Below are 20,249 nucleotides of genomic sequence, written 5' to 3'. Positions count from 1 at the left end.
AAACATAATGAGGATTTCAATTTTGAACCTTCATTACACTAGTGTTTTTGGACATGCAGAAAAGAAACACATACGATCCTGGGGCCTAAAGAAAATTGTGAATTGAAAATATTTGTTTGCATCTAACTTTTTATGGATATTTGATAGTATTAATAATAATATATTATTTTTTAATTACTAGTTAAATTATATTAAATTAATAATTTTAAAAATAAATATTATTTTATTTTTTTATAATAAAAACATAAATATAAAAGATTTAAATGAATAAAAATAAAAATAAAAATCTGTACAAATACTTTTTAAAACAGTCCTAGAAAATTTACTTCGCAAGCAGTACGTTGAAATTTACACCCGGCTGCAGATCTGGAATTTTGAAATTTATACCTTGGCAGCAGACCTGGAATTTAACGTGGAGACCCTAGCTGCAAGCCTTGACGTTCCACAAAAAGTTATTTTGCTTTTTAGACCTATTTTTATAGGTACTAAAAAGACTTAAAAACTCAAGAAGGACAGGTGGAAAAAAATTTAAACGGTAGGTTTGGAGTGTAGGCATTTAAATGAGCCATCATAAATTCTAATAGCTGAGTACATGTTTGTATTGAATTGGTTGGTTTCTGGATAAAATAATTCCCTACCATTCCCTCTTTCGCGAGACAAGTACCCTTTGTTTTCTGGATAAAATAATTCCCTACAGTTCCCTCTTTCGCGAAGCAAGTACCCTTTTTAATTTGCTATAGTATAAGGACTTAGGTTTTTGGTTTTAATAATTACCTAAATTTTTGCAATATTTTGATAAAATTGATATATTTTTGTATCCAAATTCCCAGCTCTTTTAACTACCCATACAATTCCTCTACCTCCTTAAATAACTCCATTGTCATTATTATGATGAGGAGTGATTGGTTATGACCAGGATTCTATCTTTGAGGATGACGGGTTTGTTGATATTGAACTATATTCAATTAATTCCTCATACTTTTCTGAAAATTTTAAATATGAAATGCTGTGATTTACAACTTAAATAAAGACACATACACACCCATGCATATGCATGACTAGTAACCTTCATGAAATTTTGACTTGACAGACTAAACAAACTTGAAATTCCAAATTCCAGGGCTGCCTGGCTGGATGTTCTGAAGATTCATTACCTTGTATCCGTAGCTTCAGGAAAGATTAGCGGCAACCTCGACAACTGCCGTGTGACATACGAGTGAGTCCGAGAAAACACGCAATGGAAGGCTTCCGGGCACGATCAAACTGGCGAATCCTTCAAACCCTTGTCAGATGGGATAATTTGTTCACAAACAGCCGCAGCGGACTTTTCTCGCATATTGCTACGGGCTAGTAAACGATGTTAATAGCCCACGCTAAAAGGTTGTTGGGGGTGTCTTATGTGAACTTTAAAAGTCGTCGTGCTCGTCGACTGGAACCTCTGTCGCATGCGTAGTCATGAGTAACATTAACTAGTTGTCTTGACTTTCACCCTCTTTTTGTCAGATGGGATAATTTGTTCACAAACAGCTGCAGCAGACTTTTCTCGCATATTGCTACGGGCTAGTAAACGATGTTAATAGCCCACGCTAAAAGGTTGTTGAGGGTGTCTTATGTGAACTTTAAAAGTCGTCGTGCTCGTCGACTGGAACCTCTGTCGCATGCGTAGTCATGAGTAACATTAACTAGTTGTCTTGACTTTCACCCTCTTTTTGTCAGATGGGATAATTTGTTCACAAACAGCCGCAGCGGACTTTTCTCGGATATTGCTACGGGCTAGTAAACGATGTTAATAGCCCATGCTAAAAGATTCTTGAGGGTGTCTTATGTGAACTTTAAAAGTCGTCGTGCTCGTCGACTGGAACCTCTGTCGCATGCGTAGTCATGAGTAACATTAATTAGTTGTCTTGACTTTCACCCTCTTCTTGAGAGCGACAGGGTTGTCTTAAGTGAACTTTCAAAGTTGTCTTCCCTGTATTTCCAACTCATGCCCTGTCTGTTTTTCAAATTTTTAAAGTAACACTAGGGGAGAGATGTCTAATGTTGTGTAGGGACCAATGATTGATATAGTACTCATCTCACCAAACCACCAGAAATTGAGACTTTTGCAATCAATATTTAAACAAAGATAAATAACATTAAGTGCAAATAAGTATTAATTTATGTCTAAAATTTCCCAAAACATTCACTGGGCCCACAACTGTCCATAAATAGTATCTTAATACTTAAGAGTGCAAACCATATTGACCCAACTAGAAAACAGATAAAACCATAAATGCTTCCAAAATGGTCTATTCGAGAAGTACAAAGTCGCAGTCACTTCAACTCCCACTCATCAGAACTGAAGCTTTGTATCCCAAATAAATATCCATACCTGGACATAATAAAAGTGAATGTATGTCAGCCATAACTGCTGTGTTGTTCAATATTTAAACCCCCTATGTTCAATAAATGACACCCAACCCAATAACATTTAAACCCATACCTGCACATAATAAAAGTGAATGTATGTCAGTCATAACTGTTGTGTTATTCAACATTTAAACCCCCTATGTTCAATAAATGACACCCAACCCAATAACATTTAAACCCACTTTGTTCAATAAATGACACCCAACCCAATAATTTCAATAAATGACACCCAACCCATTCTATTTCTCATTAAAACAAATCAAAGCACATGGATCAACAAATAACAAATTCCCAACCATTGGATCACATCAAATTAAATCTAGATCACACATTCAAAATGAAGCCATTGCAATCCATGTCCATCTTTACCACCAATTAAATTCAAGTGCCAAAAACTATAAAAGAAGTTCAACCACTGAAGTTGCATGTTATGCTTTAAAACTATTCACCGACCTTGAAGACAAAACATCACAAAACAGTTGCCAGTATATCCAAGTTAGTTATATGAATTACAACACATTTTTCTTACAATTCTATTTTCATTTCTCACGGTTCTTACAGATTTAGATTCAATTACAGTTTTAGTTCTTATAGTTTCAGTGTCATGAAAATCAACACACAGCCTAGGGTATTTTCTCTTAGGTCCATAATTCTTATTTTAAGGGATGGATAAAGACTAACAGTATAGAAAGCTAATGGGACAATATTAATAATATCAAGTTGGTAAATTAAAAAAAAAACTGGTAGATGAGACAAACTAATGAAGAAAACGACTCTAGTCATTACATGAAGAGAAACAGGGTGTCACTTGGTGCCTTTAGCACATCAAGAATCTCATGTTTAAATACAAAAGCAACATGCAACAATAAAAAGTTGAGTGAAAAGAGAGGAACATGTTGAATGAGGATTTGGACAAAGAAAGCCTCAAGAACCACTTAGGTAACATAACACATTGAAGGGATCAAGACAAGATGGGAGTCTGACAAGGAATGATGTAGGGATTCAAACAAAATGCAGCAAAATGTAAGAAGTATGCTTACAAAATATTCACCCACATTGACGTGAAGATGGCACTGCAATTCATGTACATGGATTTCAACTAAGCCCACCTTTGAAGTAAAGATATTCCACAAGATAGATGGTTGAAGATAATCCATATAGAATTTGTTTTTCCTGTTTTAAACCTTGAATGTCATTGAGAGGTTTGGACCCCTTACCCAGGTAAAGTCTTCTCATTCATATCTGAACAATTTAGATATCCTATTCACAATGAACAAACAAACCTAGAGACAAAGTTTCAAATACATTTCTACCTCTACTGAATATAAAAAATGCATTTATACGGTACCACTCCAAATATCAGAGTACATAGCATAAATGAGGTTAGAAATGCCATGCATCTATGTGAAATTAACATTAGAAATTTAGCATTTTTTATATGATTTATGAATTAACACACCAGACTAGGTTATTCTGAGTTCTCTCTTAGGTCCATAATCCTTATGTTAAAGGATAGATAAATATTAAAGACTAACACTATAGAAAGCTAATGGGACTATATTAATAGTTTAAAGTTGGTAGATAAGAACAAAGAACTCGTAGATGAGACCCATTAATAAAGGGAACAACTCTAGTCAGTAGATGAAGAGAAACAGGGTGTCGCTTGATGCCTTGAGCACATCAAGAATCTCGTGTTTAAATTACAGAAGCAACATGCAATAATAAAAAGTTGAGTGAAAAAAGAGGAACATGTTAAATGGGGATTTGGACAAAGAAACCCTGAAGAACCACATAGGTAACATAACATATTGAAGGGATTAATAAAAAATGAGAGTCTGACAAAGAATGATCATAGGGATTCAAACAAAATGCAGCAAAATCTAAGTATGTTGGCAAAATATTCACCAATATCAACGTGAAGATTGGACTAAGAGCTATCATCCTTCCTGGAGTCAATGTAAGCACAAAAATGTACATGCAAGATCCATTAAGAAAAGATGAGCATGTGGTTCACCTCATTTACATATATAGAGGAAGTTGAAAATCAACATAACTTGAAAAGCCCCCAACTTTTAATGGTAGCACCTTAGGTATTGCAGCAGAAGTTTGGTTGCCTGGACATTTCTCTAGTGACATGAAGGCTAAAATAACAACTTATCATAAGACAACATGCAAAAATATGTAGGAACATGATGATCAACTCAATTGAAATCTGTTTACCCATAATTTCTCAAGGCAATTTCTTTCTGAGAATCATTTTTAACAAAAGCTTAATGAAATTTTATAATAAGAAACAAAAACTATGACCCAATTGGAAGATAAGCATAGATTTATTGTCCTTGTGTTGGCTGTAAAATAGATCAGAAGCTTCAGATGAGTTGCTTAATTAGTGGTCAACTATTGCAATACAACTTCGGCTGTTGGAACCGAAAACCTTGTATGAGGCCACCAATAAACATTATCAAGACTAATGGTAGCATAAACAAGACCTGCAAAATAAAGTGAAGAAAAAGTTGAAAGGAGAAAAGGAAAAGGGGGTTTAGATCATTCTTGAAATATGATCAGAAAGAAAACAAAACAATGTAAAAGGAAGAAAATAGCATAAACAAATGAACAAGAAGCAGTGGAAGGGACCTATTGGAATGTTGTTGTACACAAGGGGAAAACTATCAGAATGAAGGACCACAAAGAAGGCACAACCATCCTCAAACTATTGCAAATGTGGCAAAAGCTACATGTGGCAAGGAAGATTTTTGAAGAATTGAAGAAAAGCAAACATAGAACCAAAAAAGTTGACGCTTTGTAAACTCGTTGACCAATCACTTTCTATACCCCAAAACCACCTGCTATAGATAGCTTTCTTTCCTATTATGCTAAAGTCTAAATGTGTTCTTAAACAAGAAAAGGATGATCAACATTGAAAAGAAGAAATGGAAACAGGTACTGAGGCTAGTTATCCATGTAATGAAAATTTGTCAGCTAGATTGAATGGGTTGAATACATGTCCATATTTTACATGTTATTCAACAAGGATCTTATGATGCAAGTTTTGATGAACTAGAACTAGAACTAGTGGGAGGAACTAGAACTGAATTGAACTTAGAACTTAACTAGATGTTTAACTGAATGGGAGGCTGATCCGAAGACCTACAAAAGCAACAGTCTAGTTCACTGAAGATGACACTTGCATGCACCCTCTACCAAACAACAACCTATATTTCTATCCAACTGCACCCTCATTACTCCTATTCACTTTATCTAATTTGATATATGAGGTCAATAATTACTCAAAACTTTACAAATTGATAATATGCTTTCCTAATTTAAGAAAAAGGCATGGCCTCTCTTATATATGTAGATAAGATACAAATAAGAGTTGTAGTTGAAATGAATGTTTACATGACTAGAAACTTCAACTGTAAGTGACATGAGGAAAAAATTTGTTATGGTGCCAAGTTGTGATCAAGAGTGCTTCAGGGGGTCTCAAGTTGGAGCCTTGGTAAAATTAAATACCATGCTTGGTTTTGCCAATGATAATTCCTTGACAGCCAAAGATCCACTTATGGAGAAGTGCATCCTTACAAAAAAAAAACTAGATAATGAATGTTAAGAGGGATAGGTTGTAGTGGGAGGAACTAGAACTGAATTGAACTTAGAAATTAACTAGATGTTTAACTTAATAGGAGGCTAATCTGAAGACCTACAAAAGAAACACTCTAGTTCACTAAAGGTGACACATGCATGCACCCTCTACCAAACAGCAGCCTATATTTCTATCCAACTGCACCCTCATTACTCCTATTCACTTTATCTAATTTGATATATGAGGTCAATAATTACTCAAAACTTTACAAATTGATAATATGCTTTCCCGATTTAAGAAAAAGGCATGGCCTCTCTTATATATGTAGACAAGATACAAATAAGAGTTGTAGTTGAAATGAATGTTTACATGACTAAAAACTTCAATTGTAAGTAACATGAGGAAAAAAATTGTTATGGTGCCAAGTTGCAATCAAGAGTGCTTTAGGGGGTCTCAAGTTGTAGCCTTGGTGAAATTAAATACCATGCTTGGTTTGGCCAATGATAACTCCTTGATAGCCAGAGATCCATTTTTGGAGAAGTGCATCCATACATAAAATAAAATAAAATTAGATAATGAATGTTAAGAGGGATAGGTTGTAGTGGGAGGAACTAGAACTGAATTGAACTTAGAACTTAACTAGATGTTTAACTGAATGGGAGGCTGATCTGAAGACCTACAAAAGAAACACTCTAGTTCACTGAAGGTGACACATGCATGCACCCTCTACCAAACAACAACTTATATTTCTATCTAACTTCACCCTCATTACCGAAGAACAGACCTAGAACAGACCTAGAAGGCATTATGCAAGTCCACCTGGTGAGACAGCGGGGGCCGTGAATGAATTCAATTGCAATAACAAGCAGGAGTCTAAACAAATTAATTCAAGCAATAGTAACTACCAGATCTTCTCGTGGTATGTTAACTGTAAAGACAAGTTATCAAAACAACAAAACAATATTTTAAGTAGTCAAATCGAACAAGAGGCACTGTTGGGAAATGCATAACAAAACCAATCAATACAGTCATGGTATTTTAAGTGTAAATAAAAGTTATCAAAACAACAATCACTGATAATTTTGAAGACATACAACAAAATGATTCTGTATATTTGATTTTTCAAGGATACTAACATACCTGTTGATAATTTCCTGTAATAAAGCAGAAGTATTTTTGCCTTATATGAAAGCATAATTTACAAATATTCTTATTTAAATGCATGCAATAATTTTACAGGTTGTTGCATCTATGGCAAAAGGTATTTATGTTGCTCGTACAAGGAGAAGTGGCAGGAGAGTGACAAGGGGTGCACAACTGCGATGCACATCGTCTGATGAGGACAGGACAGGTGATGCCAATGTCAACAATGCCCCAAGGAACATTGTTGAGGATGACCATGCGACTGAAGCTGATGTTATCACAGCATCATCCACAGAACCACCATCAACAACGATCCAAGGGGCAAGCTCAACTAAAAATATTAGTGCTATAAGAGGATGGAAAAAAGAAGAAATGTTAGTTGCAATTGATGACATAGAGTTTAATGGACACTTAGTTCAGGCATCTCCAAAGAAACATGGTATTCCTCCTGCGTTAATACATTATTAGATAAATGCACTGACTCATACAAAATGTAGAGGGCCTCTTACAGTTATCACTGAGGAGGAGGAGGCCGAGGTGGTTGAGTGGTGTAAAGAGATGGCCCAATTGGGACATGGGCTAGAGTTGATACAACTCAAATCCACAGTTGCTCAAATCTGTCAAGGGAGGCCAAACTCATTCAAAGATGGATTTCCTGGTAAATCATGGTGGTTTGGGTTTAAAAAAAGGCATCCAGAACTTATATTGCATACTGTTGAGGGCCTTGATAGAGATAGAGCATTAAATTTGCGCCCTGCAGTTGTGCAGAAGTTCTATGACACACTTTCTAGTGCTTACAATAAACATTCTTATGGAGCAGACCATATATGGAAATGTGATGAAACAGGTTTACAGGCAGGGAGGAATTGTGGCATGCAAGTAATTGCCAATAGAGGAAGCCGAAATGTGCCAAATATTTTTCCTAAGAGTAGGGAGTGGATAACTATTTTATGTTGTGTCAATGCAATTGGTACTTCAATCCCAGGATTTTATCTATTCAAAGGTAAAAATCAACTGAAAAACTATATACAGAACTGTGAACCAGGTGCATGCATGGTTGCACATCCCCATGCATGGATGACTAAAGAACTATTTTTAAGTTGGATTTTTCACTTTGCTGCATTGGTACCAAGTGGCGTCTCACCTAGTAATAGACACCCATTGATATTATATGGCCATGGGAGCCACATGGTTGTACAAAAAATTGAGGAAGCAAACAATTTAGGCATCGACCTGTTGACATTGCCCTCTCATACCACTCACAGACTGCAACACCTTGATGTTAGTGTGTTTGGCCCTTTCAAGAACTATTTCAAGTCGGAGTGTGCTGCATGGATGGCAAAAAATCCAGGGGTTGAGGTGAAAAGGTTCGAGCTAGCAGAGCTTGCAAGTAAAGCTTTTAAAAGGGCTCTAACACCATCAAATATCAAGGTTGGCTTTAGGAGGATAGGAATCTGGCCACTGAACTATGATGCTCTTATGCATGATACTGGTTGTAGCCAGGCATTTCATGTGGATGGTCTGGAAGAAGGGAATGCCCAAATAGGTGTTGAAGTGCATGAAGTAGATGACCAAGATGATGTGGTTGCAGCTGGTAATATGATTTCCCTCTCTCAAGGACACTTATATGATGAATATGATGAAACTGTATGTGAAACACAGTATAACCATGAACAAATTTGCAGTAACATGGAGATCGTTCCACCAACTCAAGAACATGAAACTCCTGCTGTTGATATTGTTAATGACATTGTTGAACATGTAGTTGACAATGACCAATTGACATTGCCAAGCCAAGTGACCCCACCGTCATGGCTAGAAGAAGCAATGATTAATATGAATGCACATAGTGTCTCAACAACCAATGAACAAATAATGAACATGCCCTCACAACCAGTAGAATTGAACTATGAAATTGTTCATTTTTTTGTGGAAAATAGATCAATGGAAGAAGATGAAGTACATAATGAGGCATCCAATGAAGATAATGATATAGTTCAATCAATTCCATCAGATACTGAAAGGGAAGTACCAAGAAATCACATGCAAGTGGGGGGGTAGAGAAGATACTTGGTTAGTTCCTAAAGCTACCAGTAGAAAGAGTATCAATGAAAAAAAATCAAGGTACACCGGGTAGTCTTTGTTTGGGTTGAAGCTCACAGTTACTCACCTCAGAGGACTATATAAACCTGTTAGTTGAGTCTAAAAAAAGAAATTTGAAATGCAAGAATTAAAATAGAAAAATAATGATCTAGTCAAGGAGAAGAAGGCAGCAAGGATTGTTGCAGCGCAACGTCGAGCATATGAAAGGCTTGAAAGAGATAAAGCAAGGAAAGTTAAGGACCAAAAAAAACAAATGGCAGGACAGGAAAAGGAATCAAGAAAGACACAACAAATTCTTGAAAAGGAACAAGGGATGATCAATATGGTTGACAATGATGCAAGCATAGTTGATGAAACCATGATTATTTCAAACTCATTGGACTCCATTGTAGATAATACACCATTATCCCAATATCTCATAAACATTCAAGTGCCTCACTATAAAACTAAGGGTTTACCCACTTGCCTTTTTCCTACCAGAGGAGGTGTCAATTCTATGTATGCTCATTACACGCCTCCACTTAATGCAGTGGTCAGTAGTGCAAATGTGAGGTATGGGTACTCAATACGTCCATGGTTGGAAGCTGCAAATTGGACTCAATCATATGGCAGCAATCAACCATTTTCTAATCAACCCTTTTTAGGAAGGCCAACCTACCTAGCTCAAGAAGGTAACTCAGGGAGTTTTGGCACTCAAGATTCTCAGGGCCATAAAGAATAGGGGTGTCATATGTTTTTGGTTGTAACCACATTATGATGTGGATTTTGGATGGATTGTATCTTTTTCTTGTCACAGAAACATTTTGGCTTACAACCTAGGTTGTTTTATTTCATACTGTGTGCGGCATTGTAACCAAAATCCATTTTAGAAGGAACATATATAGTCTATTATAATGTAGAAATCTTACCTGAGAATGCAAATGGGATTTTCTGTTATGCATCTACACACCAAATGGTTTACACAAGTGAAACAATGACAACATTTTTAGTTTACATTTCATGAGAATGTAGCAATACTTCATGATGAAACAACAGATAACGCACATAATACCTATAGTTAAAACATAAAACATTGCATGGATTTCTTTGCACGGGAAGGAAGATAATTGACTACTTTCATCCCTTTCATTTTCTACTATACATTTTGAACTCTCCATATGCTATTTGGTTGCACACAGCATTATGAAAGGAGTCTATTCACTCGTCCTTTTTGGTTGAACAATGTATAAAAATCCTCTTTGGAAGCTATGAAAAAAGATCACTTAACTAATAATCATAAACATTAAGAAAACACAACAGAAATGTGTCTACAGAAAGTAACTTTGAACCATTACAAATGAATGAAAATTACAGTTTTTTCCTCTGGAAAAATCTTGCATCTTTCCAAATAGTACACACAAAAAAACCCTGATTTTTGTTGAGCAAACATCTGAAACAAGTCAATCAACTTCATTATTTACAATACAGTAAAATCACTGAAAATTTAACCATTACCATAAGTACCAGTAAAAGAAATCAAAATATTTGAATGCAAAATTGCCACAGAAAATATACATATCATTTGGAAACCCAAATCTACTAGAAAAAATTAAAACTAACAGACCTAACAAAACACAACGAGTGTAAAAGCCTGAATGGACTACCTCCTTGATGAAAATTCAACTCAAATTTTCAATTAAATTGGTCATTTGTTATTGAGAGCATAGACCAAAAGTGTAAAAGAACAAAGATTCAGAGCCACTGAAATAGCAATATGCAGGAAATGGTCAACATTCATCCCCTGTAGACAAAAACACAGGGCCACAGGAAATGGATCCAATAGTGAACATGCCAAAAATGAACAAGTTTTCATTATAATATTGTCCATAAGAGGGGCCAAAATGGCCCTCTATACATCCATGCATACACTATCCTTTGAAAAAATTGGCACCATAAAACCTACATACCCTAACATTTCTAACCATAAAATAGAAGCAAATCCACACCAATCTATTTAATGGAATCTAAGATGGCCAGAGATCACCATAATGAACTCCCCAAGGTTAGGATGGAAAAAGTGTTCTATGGCTAAAGGTAGTTTGCTACAAGCATGTTATCTACCAAATCATGTAACAACGATATGATTGAGATGCATAAACACAATTATGTAAGCATAATCAATCTGATGAGTGTGTTGCCTTGCTTGGAGGACAGATTCTACTTCACCATAGCTACTCCTGCTACTCCTTTTGGAACCACTAAAGAAATCATTTACATGTTTAGTTATTGTGGCTCTGAAATATTCTATGGGGCTATGGATCAACTTCAGTCTATGTGACAACTAGTGCTTAGTTCCAATGTACTTAGCCACCTTTTTTCTGTCAATCATATTGATCCCTTCGATGGTACCCTATATTTTGTGGAAGGAAAAAGGTTTGCTAGCTTGTTAGTTTACTTTCAAGAGCATGCCTTGTTATGAAACCAGCTCACAAAAAGATAGAAAAGATAGATCAACGCCTTAGAAATAAGCCTCTTCGAGGGGGCAACCTCCTTTACATTACACAAATGAACAATTCTTAGATGATACAAATGACAAGACCTCCATTCTATATATAGGAGTCTAAGGGGTCATAATATAATCAAAGCTGACATAACAATAATAATGTAAGGGTACAATAATAACAATAGTGGGCTTCTATGGGGCACAATAATAACAATATGGGGACTACATGGGCACAACAATATAATAAGGGGGTTGTACTAATAACAATAAGGGGTTACACTAGTAATATAGGGACCTAACATGCCCCTCTCCTTCAAAATAAAAAGTGTTGTCCTCAACGCTTGAGTAGTTCTTGATGCTTCTATATAAAATTCTTGTCCTCCTAGGTGGAATCTTCAGCTGGTAAGTTCTTCCACCTGATGAGATACTTTGAAATTGATCGATTTTGTATCTGTTAGGTTCTTGTTTCAGTGACTGCTCCAGGCTCCAATATGATTTTTCCTTCCTCATCAAGTTATGGAAATATTGTTTGGACTCAGATCTTCTGCAACTTTTGAATGAGTGGCCATACTTCTTATTCCTTCTTCCATTCATCCCTTGCTTTGTTTATCCAATCTGGTTGGATAATAGAAATAGCACAAAAAAATGCTTCCACATCCTCATCCTTTCTTGACAGTGCGTCTGCAATAACATTTTCCTTCCATTTTTTGTAGATGATTTCAAAGTCATAACCCAACATATTTGTGACCCATTTTTCAGTTCTTCTAAAGATAGTATTTCTTCTAAAAAGTATTTAAGACCATCATGATCCATTTTTACCTTGAAGTGTCTTCCCATTAGTTAAGGTCGCCATTTCTTAAGTGCAGATAGTATTGCCAACATTTCCTTCTCATAAATAGCTTTCTTGACATGTAGCTGTAAAAATACCCAATCACCTACATCAAAACTTCTTTCACTGCGATGTTGATCTTCCCATTGTTTCATTCGATTCTGCACCAAAGTGGCATTATCCTTTAAAAGTTGGAGAACTTGTTGTTCATGCTCGATGTGATCTTTCACTGCTTGAATCTTTTTCTTCTTGATATGTCCTTCTATCTTGAGAGTTTGAGGAGTCGTAATTTATTCCAATGCATTACAAGATATGGTTGGATTCATTTCTTAATGCTCGATGTGATCTTTCACTTCTTGAACATTTTTCTTCTTGATATGTCCTTCTATCTTGATAGTTTTAGGAGTGGTAATTCCAGCCAATGCATTACAAGATATGGTCAGATTCATTTCTTCTTTCTCGATGTGATCTTTCACTTATTGAACCTTTTTCTTCTTGATATGTCCTTCTATCTTGCAAGTTTGAGGAGTGTTAATTCTTGCCAATGCTTTACAAGATATGGTCGGATTCATTTCTTCTTTCTCTGGGGTTGGTTCCTGGTGTATATCCTCTTCTTTTGATGTTTCTTGATCATTTTCTTCCTCGTCTTCATAATCTATGTAAAATAATTTCTTCTTAGCACACTTATGACTTTTAGTGTATTTGCTATCACAATTGTAACAAAGCCCTTTTTCTCTTTATTCTTCCAATTCTTGTCGTGTAAACCTTGTAGGTTGTGGAAGGCTAGGAGGAATAATACTTCCATAATTATAGTTGTGAGTGGTGGGATTCCCTGTTTTGATAATTTCACTTTTAATTTTTCTTTCCAACCTGAATGCCTGCTCTAATGAATCAAGGTCCCAATGACAAACCTCATGTTGAATGTTATCCTTTAAAGTCCCTATGAAGACATCAATCCTTTGCTTCTTTGGAATATCATTTACCCTTATATTCAATTTTTGAAAGTCCTCAACATGCTCTACCATTGAACCCTTTTGTTCGCGATTTATCAATTGGCTAAAGAAGGTGTTACTCTTTGTATCCTCATAATGTGCTATCATTTCTTCTGTGAAAATTGACCAAGTGACAAGTGTTTTACGAGAAAAAATCCCTTTATACCATAAAAATTGATTTGGTTCTAAATATAAAGATGCAATATGTACCTTTTGTAATAGTTGAACCTCATGTAGATCAAAATATTGCTCCATCTGTACCGGATCATTGCCATCAAACTTCCTCATGTCGCCTTTTCTTGATTTTAAGAGCTTGATCTTGAAACGACTGTAACTTGCTAATTTTAGATCTCCAAGTTTTGAAATTGTGTCCTGCAGTAGCCCTCTGAGTCCTCTTTCTAACCCCGCAAGTCTGATTAGAATATGATTCTCCAAGAAAACGTAATGCCCAATCTCCTAAGATGACTTTATTATATAATGTTTCAGTACAACAAACTTGTACGACATGCCACGTGTCATTGTTTCGACCTTTAGATCTGAAAAATATACACAGAAAACTACAGTTTGTCTTCTTTCTGTAACTACTTACGAAATTTCAATTTGTTTCTCAGAGAAAACGTTATGATGATTTTCCCAAGGTCACCTATTTAGAATGTAATTCGGGAGTCTGCGAAAACCCTAACTTCCTCAGATTATATCTCCGAAAATATAGCGAGAAAAGGTCTGAGATTTAGACCTAAGCTTCACAAACTTTTTGTCTCAAATGGGTTTTAATTTTAGAGTCTGAACCTTTGTAGAAACAATACTATAGCAAAAATTCCATGATGACCTGTTTGAGATGAAATTCTGGAGCTTGCAAATACCCTAACTTCCTCAGATCATATCTCCGAAAATATAGCGAGACAACATCTGAAATTTGGACGTGAGGTTTAGACCGATATCTTCTCAAATGGGTTTTCCTTTTAGCTTTTGAAACTTTGTAGCGCAAAAGTTATAGAGAAAATGTTACGATGACCTGTTTGGAGTAGTGAAACCCTAGAATCCAAAGCTCTGATACCAAATGTTATGAAACCAGCTCACAAAAAGATAGGAAAGATAGATCAACACCTTAGAAATAAGCCTCTTCAAGGGGGAAACCTCCTTTACATTACACAAATGAACAATTCTTAAATGATACAAATGACAAGACCTCATTTCTATATATAGGAGTCTAAGGGGTCATAATATAATCAGAGCTGACATAACAATAATAATGTAAGGGCACAATAATAACAATAGTGGGCTTCTATGGGGCACAATAATAACAATATGGGGACTACATGGGCACAACAATATAATAAGGGGGTTGTATTAATAACAATAAGGGGTTACACTAGTAGTATAGGGACCTAACATGCCTCCAACACATGGTTTCCTCTGTTATAAGTTTATTGACAGTTTATTTTGCTAAATGTCAATCTCTATACTTCACACTTCCAACTGTCCAATTTCAAGTTTTGGAATTGAGTTCATTGCTACTCTTTAACATGCTCAAATATCCACATTTAAATATTAGATTTAAATGCCTTAAGAAAATGTTTTTACTTGTTACAATTGTTGCCAATAACTTTGTGGTTCATTAAAATATACCAAATACAAATTAAATTATAACTGACTCAAGCAACACATGATGGCCTAAAGAAAACTATAAACGATGTAACCATACCAGAACTCAATTAACAATCTTCCACCAACACAACTTATAAATCAATCTATCTGGGAACACACTACCAGTTAAATCCAATGTATAGCATAAACATCAAAACTCATACATTCACATTAGGCATAAGCAACAAAAATATCCAACAGAATATGAATCAGTGTAAAACCTAATTCACCCAAACATGATAAAGTTGCATCCGAACAAATTCCATCCAAAATGAATAAATTAACACACCCTATTGTTTAAGCTAGGATAGGATAAATACAAAGGCCATGCTTCCATATAACTTTGTGGTTCATTAAAATATACCAAATACAAATTAAATTATAACTGACTCAGGCAACACATGATGGCCTAAAGAAAACTATAAACGATGTAACCATACCAGGACTCAATTAACAATCTTCCACCAACACAACTTATAAATCAATCTATCTGGGAACACACTACCAGTTAAATCCATTGTATAGCATAAACATCAAAATTCGTACATTCACATTAGGCATAAGAAACAAAAATATCCAACAGAATATGAATCAGTGCAAAACCTAATTCACCCAAACATGATAAAGTTGCATCTGAACAAATTCCATCCGAAATGAATAAATTAACACACCCTATTGTTTAAGCTAAGATAGGATAAATACACAGGCCATGCTTCCATATACGTCGATGGCATGGACCACCCTTTTCTTAAATAAATGTCCTCTGAGAATGAATCAATTGCAGAGCAGAATGATAGTTACAATAAGAAAATAGTTTATGAAATTTGGAGTAAAGACTAAGGACTTACGAAGTGGGAAAGCCAATGCACAAAAAACCATAATGAAAATAAAAAAGTAAGCAAAACTGTGAAGAACTCTGAAAGTTAAGAAAACACCTAAAGACACACAAAACCTTAAACCTACAAAACCCTTTGAAATGCAACAGGAGACTCACCAAACGCAAAGCGATTGAAACTCCAAGAGAAAAAATAACAAAAATTCCAATAGGAAGGTGAGGTGTTGAAAAACATAGTGGCAATGGTTGTTAGGATTTTTCCTACCGGATAGGCGTAGAAGCCATGTCCAATCGTCTTCCATGTCCAAACCTTCTCCAGAGCTCACCAAACCTGCAACCAACTTGGAAAACATGAAGAAAGTAGGAAATTAGCCAATGGCATAAATATTCAAAGACAATTCGAAACAAAAACCATAAAAACTTGTAAATTACCTGTAAATTTACCTTCGACCTGTAAAAGTGACTTTCACTTATTTATAAAAGTGAGTCACATAATTTTATTTTTTTTTAAATGAGATAATTAGATTAAGTTTGGAAGGAGGGGCGAGGGGGGTGTGTTTAAATATAACATTATCATTCATTTTCGCACATTCATTCACTTTGTTGGCATCTTCAACAACTTTTCTTCAAAAAGCCATAACTTCTTCATTCTGAAGCTGTTTTCAAAGCTGTTTTTTTTAATCAGCTTAATTTTTCAAGACCTTTCCATTGGAACACTTAGTTTCAACATCTACAGCTTCAGTTTCTATTAAAATGGAAAGTCCATGCCAAGTTATTCTTGACAGCACCAACTACTTCCAATGGTGGTCCTACATTGTGGATTTACTTGGAAGTAAAGGTCTTTACAGAATAGCCTCAGGCCAAGAAACCAAACCTCAAGATGAAGATAAGGCAACCAAATGGGAAAATAGGCAAGATCAAGCACGTGGGTTGATAGGGATGTCTATTTCTCCAGACCTTAGATTCCATATCACAGAACTTGATACTCCTAATGAAGCAATGAAACAGTTCACTAAAGTTTTTGGAATTAAAAATGAAATTAGAGCCCATCAACTCAAAAATGAGTTTCTTACATTGGACCCCAATAATTTTTCTTCCATTGAAGATTTTTTGTCCAAGTTTAAGACCCTTAGACTTCTCTTGGAAGGTGTTAAGGTTAAGAAAGAAGATGGTAGCCTTTTATATTCTATTCTTACTAAGTTGGGACTAGCCTACTCTGTGTTCGTTTCCACCTTCCATTCTACTAGAGAAGCCTTTATTTCTCAAGTCCCCCTCTTTTGATGCCTTTTGTGATCATTTAATAAGAGAACAAGAAAAGCTCTTATATCTTGGTCTTCTTAATCATTGAAACTCTTCTAAGAAATCCTTAGCCATCGAGCAACAACCAAATTCAAAGAATTCTAAAAAGCAGTATCCTAAAAAGAATGGTCCTAAAACAAACAAGGGTCCTAAGCAATTTCAGTCTCAAAATGAAAAATCATTTCAATTAAATGATAAGGGAAATAAAAACAAAGGGAAGAAGACTGATAGACATTGCCACTTTTGTAATTGAAGTGGCCACATAGAATCCAAATGCTTTAAGAATATGGAAGCCTTGGAAGCAACAATGAAGAAGCATAACATCAATTTCGATAACTCTTCAACTTCAACTTCATTTTGAGGAATAACACTTTCTACATGTCGTTTGTAAGCATCTCAGTCTGGTTATGCACTAAATGTATCTTATTCTTCTCATTCTCATGAGTGGCTCATTGATTTTGGAGCCTTTTATCACATGGCCAAAAACAAAGCCATGTTTTCTTCTTTAAATGATTGTAACACCAAAAATATATATGTTGGTGATGATAGATCTCTTAGTGTTGTAGGGACTGGAATTGTTCATCTAGACAATGGTCAATTTAATGATGTATTATGTGTTCCAACCTTATCCTGCAACCTTCTATCTGTATATCATATAACTCATTCAGGTGAAGGTAAAATCGTTGAATTTTCACCTCACGATGTTGTAATTAAGGACCTAAGAGATCCTAGATAGATTTTAGCTATTGGCATTACTGATGATTATACAAGGTTGTATAAGTTTAACACCTTTGGGTCATCAAATCTTCCCTCGGTATTTGTTGCTCATAATGATGAAGTGAGCAAACTTTGGCATGAGCGATTTGGTCACTTAAAATATCGCTCCCTTCAGAATATATGTAAAGAAAATATGGTGACAGGTCTTCCAATGGTGTCTTGTAGAGATGGTGTTTGTTCCGGATGTGTACTCGGAAAACATCATCAGGATAGTTTTGAAAAACATGCCTCTTGGCACGACTCAGCCCCTTTACAGCTTGTGCATAGTGATTTATGTGGTTCACTTCCACTTGTTTCATTCTCTGGCTACAAGTGTTTCTTAACTTTCATTGATGATTTCTCCAAACGCACTTGGGTATACTTCTTAAAACTCAAGAGTGAAGTATTTAGCATGTTCTTGGCCTTTAAGGCCTTTGTTGAAAAGAAATCTGGACATCAAATTCTTAAGCTAAGATCTGATAATGGTGGAGAATATGTTAACAACAAATTCATCAACTTTTACACTAAGAATGGAATTCAAATGCAACATACTATTCCATATACTCCACAACAAAATGGTGTAGCTGAAAGGAAGAATTGCACCTTAAAGGAAATGGCTAATTGTATGCTTCAATCTAAAGGACTTAGTCTTAATTTTTGGGTAGAAGCAATTAACTGTGAAAATTACATAGTAAATCGCGCTCCTACTAAGGTTTTAAATAATATCACTCCAGAAGAAGCATGGAGCTCAATTAAACCAGATGTAAGTCACTTTCATGTTTTTGGAAGTGAAGCATGGGCCCATAATCCAGATGAGAAACATAAAGCTTTAGAACCTAAGAGTGAAAAATGTATTTTTGTTGGATATTATGAAGATGTCAAAGGATATAGACTTATTCCACTTAAGTCCAAAACTATTATCATTAGAAGATATGTGAAGTTTTCTGAAAATATATCGGCCTACGAGCCTAGTTCGGCGGATGTGCCACCTCTCTCTATCCCTTCTACATCTAAAAACATTTCTTCTTCAGATGATGACAGCGAGGATGACAATCCTCCCCCACCTTCTAAGGATCCTCCTTCAGCTCCTCAGCTTCCAAAATGGGTCTGTGCTACTCGGGATGCAGCAGGTGCTCTTGCTGGTGATCCTACAAATCAACGACGTACACGTTCTTAGTTCGATAGAGCCTCTTCATTACTAGCTCAAGCTTGAGCGAATTATGATCCTGACACCTTTGTAGAAGCTTTAGGCCATCCAGATTGGGACGCAGATATGAATGAAGAAAATCGTTCATTATTGGAAAATGATACATGGGATCTTGTTCCTCTTCCAAAGGGATGAAAACTTGTTAGATGCAAATGGGTTTATAGAACCAAGTATGGACTAGATGGAAAAGTTGATAAACATAAACCTCGTCTTGTTGCTAAGGGTTTTTCACAAGTTGAAGGCATTGACTATATGGAAACCTTCTCCCCTGTTGCCAAAATGAACTCTATCCACCTTGTTCTTTCCCTTGCTACCTCTTTCAAATGGGAAGTCCATCAGATGGATGTTAAATATGCCTTCTTGCATGGGGACTTGCATGAAGAAATCTATATGGAACAATCTACTAGCTTTATACAAACAGAATCCAGCCTTGTATGTCAGCTTAAGAAATCCCTTTATGGTCTCAAGAAAGCCCCTTGGGCTTGGTATGCCAAAATGGATACCTTTCTTTTAGAAATTGGCTTTTCTAGGTGTCATTCTGACAATAATGTCTACACCAAGAAAGTGGGCAAGTCTCTTATCATTCTTGTTATTTATGTTGATGATCTTATCCTTACTCGTAGTGATCCCAACCTTATAAACCATGTGAACTCCAGCCTTAAAAAGAAGTTTGAAGTGGCAGACTTAGGACACTTGCATTATTTTCTTGGTCTTCAAATCTTGCAATCCAAGGAATATGTTTCCCTTTCCCAGTCCAAGTATGCCTATGATATTCTACGCCATTTTCATATGGAAGACTTTAAGCCAACCCCTTCTCCCTTTTATTCTGGAGCCAAACTTTTAGTCACTTGTACTTCCGTTGAAGTTGATGCTACCTTATACCATCAACTTGTAGGAAAACTTTTGTACCTGACCCATACTCATCCTAACCTTTCCTTTGTGGTTGTCCTTATTGCTTGTTTTA

This window comes from Pinus tabuliformis, chromosome 3_1 (genome assembly GCF_031772625.1).
Source record: "Pinus tabuliformis cultivar Carrire ecotype Pingquan chromosome 3_1, CPIR1, whole genome shotgun sequence".
Taxonomy (NCBI): Eukaryota; Viridiplantae; Streptophyta; class Pinopsida; order Pinales; family Pinaceae; genus Pinus; species Pinus tabuliformis.
Note: the sequence above shows the minus strand (reverse complement) of the source record.